The following is a 4,995-nucleotide window of genomic DNA, read 5'->3' as shown; positions in this document are numbered from 1 at the left end:
CCTCTGTGTCTCTTCCTTTCTCTCTCCTAGCCTCTGTGTCTCTTCCTTTCTCTCTCCTAGCCCCTGTGCCTCTTCCTTTCCCTCTCCTAGCCTCTGTGCCTCTTCCTTTCTCTCTCCTAGCTTCTGTGTCTCTTCCTTTCTCTCTCCTAGCCTCTGTGCCTCTTCCATTCTCTCTCCTAGCCTCTGTGTCTCTTCCTTTCCCTCTCCTAGCCCCTGTGCCTCTTCCTTTCTCTCTCCTAGCCTCTGTGCCTCTTAATTTCTCTCTCCTAGCCTCTGTGCCTCTTCCTTTCCCTCTCCTAGCCTCTGTGTCTCTTCCTTTCCTCTTCTAGCCCCTGTGCCTCTTCCTTTCTCTCTCCTAGCCCCTGTGCCTCTTCCTTTCTATCTCCTGGCCCCTGTGCCTCTTCCTTTCCCTCTCCTAGCCTCTGTGCCTCTTCCTTTCTATCTCCTGGCCCCTGTGCCTCTTCCTTTCTCTCTCCTAGCCTATGTCTCTTCCTTTCTCTCTCCTAGCCTCTGTCTCTTCCTTTCTCTCTCCTAGCCTCTGTCTCTTCCTTTCTCTCTCCTAGCCTCTGTCTCTTCCTTTCTCTCTCCTAGCCTCTGTGTCTCTTCCTTTCTCTCCCCTAGCCTCTGTGTCTCTTCCTTTCTCTCTCCTAGCTTCTGTGTCTCTTCCTTTCTCTCTCCTAGCCTCTGTGTCTCTTTCTTTCTCTCTCCTAGCCTCTGTGTCTCTTCCTTTCTCTCTCCTAGCCTCTGTGTCTCTTCCTTTCTCTCTCCTAGCCTCTGTGCCTCTTCCTTTCTCTCTCCTAGCCTCTGTGCCTCTTAATTTCTCTCTCCTAGCCTCTGTGCCTCTTCCTTTCTCTCTCCTAGCCTCTGTGTCTCTTCCTTTCTCTCTCCTAGCCTCTGTGTCTCTTTCTTTCTCTCTCCTAGCCTCTGTGTCTCTTCCTTTCTCTCTCCTAGCCCTGTGCCTCTTCCTTTCCTCTCCTAGCCCTCTGTGCCTCTTGTCCTCTTCCTTTCTCTCTCCTAGCTTCTGTGTCTCTTCCTTTCTCTCTCCTAGCCTCTGTGCCTCTTCCATTCTCTCTCCTAGCCTCTGTGTCTCTTCCTTTCTCTCTCCTAGCCTCTGTGCCTCTTAATTTCTCTCTCCTAGCCTCTGTGCCTCTTCCTTTCCCTCTCCTAGCCTCTGTGTCTCTTCCTTTCCTCTTCTAGCCCCTGTGCCTCTTCCTTTCTCTCTCCTAGCCCCTGTGCCTCTTCCTTTCTATCTCCTGGCCCCTGTGCCTCTTCCTTTCCCTCTCCTAGCCTCTGTGCCTCTTCCTTTCTATCTCCTGGCCCCTGTGCCTCTTCCTTTCTCTCTCCTAGCCTCTGTGCCTCTTCCTTTCCCTCTCCTAGCCTCTGTGTCTCTTCCTTTCCCTCTTTTAGCCCCTGTGCCTCTTCCTTTCTCTCTCCTAGCCCCTGTGCCTCTTCCTTTCTATCTCCTGGCCCCTGTGCCTCTTCCTTTCTCTCTCCTAGCCCCTCTGCCTCTTCCTTTCTCTCCCCTAGCCCCTGTGCCTCTTCCTTTCTCTCTCCTAGCCCCTGTGCCTCTTCCTTTCTATCTCCTGGCCCCTGTGCCTCTTCCTTTCTCTCTCCTAGCCCCTCTGCCTCTTCCTTTCTCTCCCCTAGCCCCTGTGCCTCTTCCTTTCTCTCTCCTAGCCCCTCTGCCTCTTCCTTTCTCTCCGCTAGCCCCTGTGCCTCTTCCTTTCTCTCTCCTAGCCCATGTGCCTCTTCCTTTTTCTCTCCTAGCACCTGTACCTCTTCCTTTCTCTCTCCTAGCCTCTGTGCCTCTTCCTTTCTCTCCCCTAGCCCCTGTGCCTCTTCCTTTCTCTCTCCTAGCCCCTGTGTCTCTTCCTTTCTATCTCCTAGCCTCTGTGCCTCCTCTTTCTCTCCCCTAGCCCCTGTGCCTCTTCCTTTCTCTCTCCTAGCCCATGTGCCTCTTCCTTTCTCTCTCCTAGCCCCTGTGCCTCTTCCTTTCCCTCTCTTGGCCTAGCCTAGCATCTGTTCTTTTTGTTCTTACTTCAGTTGCTCTTTTCTTTTATTCTCTTATTCTACACTGTCATTTTACTCTTTTCTCTCTCTTGTAACTCTTCTATTCTGTGTCTTTGCCTTATACCCAAAAGATTTCCTCTCAGAACTGCCTAGACTTAAGCCTCCATGCCTATCTAGTGTTGGTCTTTTTTTTTTACATTCCTTTTTCTTCCACTCCTTTTTCCTCTGCCCTAAGCCTTGTTCATGTTCCTTTTACCTCAGCCTATCCCTTCCTTGACCTACATCCTGCCCTAAATCCTGGCCACGGAAAAGTAGGAAGATCCTGGAGGACATATGACATACGGATCGGCTGTCACTCCCCATACCTTATACCCTTTTCACATGTTAACTCTGGCCATTAGACTGGCATTTTTATTTAAACTATCGTACATTATAATGTAACTTTCTTTGTTTTTAATGCTTAACGCCTCCTTTTTTATTTTTCTTTGTCGGGCCTTTTAGATATTTGTTTTGTTTTGTTTACCAGAGTGCCGCTCTTATTTGTTTGTTTTTAAATTTAATTTATTTGCGAAGCATGATTTTAGTTTTGCTATTTTTAAAAATTTTCTCTTACCAGCCCATTTTATTGTTTGTTTGCTGAGCCAACAGAAGTTTTGTTTGCCCGTTTGTTTGTTTGTTCGTTTGTTTTCAAGTTCTAGTCACAAGTGTTTTTGGTATCTTGCCCTTTTTTGTTAATTATCAAGCATTGACTTTACACCTTACATTATGTTCTGTGATAATTTTTATTATTTTTATGATTCTAGAAGACTGTCTACGGGTTTTGTTTACCGTAATGCTTCTGCCAATATTATTTTTTTGTGTTCCTTTTATCTTTTTAGTTTAATTATTTATGATTTTTATAATTCAGTTTTACTTTTTACCAGTTTTGCAGCGTGTTTTATATCATCCTCAAAACAAATTGTATTATAACTATTTTTTGTATCGAAAACTCTGTATTCCTTTGTTTCCCCTTGCATATATAAGGGGGGGAGGGGGATTCCGACAAATAAACAGTGTTAAGACCGAACGTGTATTTTGTGTGTACCCCATGGATCTTACGGTGAGACGGCGCCGAACGGGAGAAAAGGTTGTATCTGACTTCATGATTTGCCTTACTTTGTGAAAGCTGGGTGTACAGAGATTTATGAAAGGATACTCGACCTCATAGATGCCCACACTTCCTTGAGGGCTTATAAGGGAACCCAGATACTTTTTGTTTATTTTTTTCACGGGGTAAACCGGGCCCACCTATCCAGGCCCTTATTCTCTCGACCCGCTTCACGGGCATCATCACTCCGAGGATGCATTCATGAGAGGCCTCCTCCCACAGATACCCTTACATATACATACATATATATACAAATATAGGTATATATGTATTTATACATATACATAACTATATATACGTATATATACTAATGTACATATATATATGTATGTTTTGTATTAGTCATTCATGTATATGAGTATATACATATATATAGATATGTTTATATATATGTGTGTGTGTGTGTGTGTGTGTGTGTGTATGTGTGTGTGTGGGTGTGTGTGTCTATGTTTGTGTGTGTGTGTGCGTTTCTGTGTGCATATACAGTATATATATGCACACACACACACACACGCACACACACACACACACACACACACACACACACACACACACACACACACACACACACATATATATATATATATATATATATATATATATATATATATCGGTGACCGCTCCTTCAACATTTCCGTCCTGTGTGAATTTTCGTTCCCTTGGCATCCACCTGTCCAATACTGAATCGTGGGAGGGGCGGGTGGGCAGTGAATAGGAGGCGTAGGAAGACATTGGGCGGCGTGTGGGCGGCGGGGGCGTAGGAAGAACTATGAGCGCGCTGGAGGGGGCATAGGAAGGGCTATGGGCAGTGTGTGGGCGGCATGGTCTGTGGATCAGGAATTCGAGGTCCGCGGTACTGTGCGGGATGTCACATATACGCCAAGAAGCCAGGAGACGAAGGGGTTGGGAAAAATGCGATACAATAATCCGAGCGACATCATGGTATTAATACTACGTGGCACTGGTGACGTTTGGCCAAATTACTATGAGGTATCGTAAATTTATGACAGAGGAATAATTAAATAATTTTGATGAATTATTCCTCCACAAGCACACTGAAACAGAGCTACGCAAAGGTCACTGAATGTACCACAAACTGAATAAATTGTCTAATGCTATTATTTTTCTCGGAGAAGTGATCATGAGGGTTTGAACGTGGCCTTCGCTTACAATTTGTGGCATTCTGAGCCACCTCGACCGGAAAGTTATTTTGGTCTTCAAGCCTCCTATCTTCTGAATGATTATATTACTATTAGTTTCGGAGAAACTGCATTACTCTTTCAGTACTTTCAATATCCAAATGCTTTATGATTATCGCATCACGAATCAATCATGGGGATTGACATTAGAAACTGCAGCACAAGAACAGTTCATTTTTAGCCTCGCTGCACGTCGCCACCTAGCGGTTGGCGGCGGAAACGTCGGGCGCCTGGCTGGGAAGAGGGGCACCCGGAGCACACCTCATCCGACCGTTGCTTTGGTGTGGTGACCCGCGTGGTTGTCCTGTTTGGTCCAAGGGGAAGCTTGTTCTCTCCTGGCTGCCAGCCGTCCCCTCTTGTCGCAAGAACACAGGCGATTGGGTGTCCGGTGAGTGTAGTGAAGCGGTGGAATTGGCTTAGAGAAAGTGTGGTGATATTGATAATAAAGAAACTGGAAGATTAGAACAGGTAGGAAAATGAAGCTTTGCGGTTATATCCTAAGGGAAGGATATTGACAAGGTAAGTACCAGATATTGTATTCAGGAGTGCAAGAAATATTGTCAGACATGCTCACACGTACACGCGAATGAAACACACAGTACTCATATACAAACACGCCTTACTATAAACACATACACA

General features: G+C 45.7%; 1 protein-coding gene across 3 annotated transcripts in view; it reads left to right on the top strand.

Annotated features, from left to right (window-relative positions):
* Positions 1 to 4,595: 4,595 nt before the first annotated feature.
* The window catches only part of LOC125033942 (obscurin-like), a 211,624-nt gene continuing 211,224 nt past the window's right edge, over positions 4,596 to 4,995 (top strand). For 2 of the 3 annotated variants that reach the window (XM_047625532.1, XM_047625530.1), the window contains exon 1: positions 4,596 to 4,744. The gene's annotated coding sequence lies outside the window, so the exon portion shown is untranslated. Of the gene's footprint in view, positions 4,876 to 4,995 lie in introns of all 3 variants that reach the window. The other variant, XM_047625531.1, reaches the window with a different exon arrangement.

Source organism: Penaeus chinensis, chromosome 17, assembly GCF_019202785.1.
Source record: "Penaeus chinensis breed Huanghai No. 1 chromosome 17, ASM1920278v2, whole genome shotgun sequence".
Lineage (NCBI taxonomy): Eukaryota > Metazoa > Arthropoda > Malacostraca > Decapoda > Penaeidae > Penaeus > Penaeus chinensis.
The sequence above is the reverse complement of the archived record's forward strand: the minus strand, read 5'-3'. Positions and strand labels throughout refer to the sequence as shown.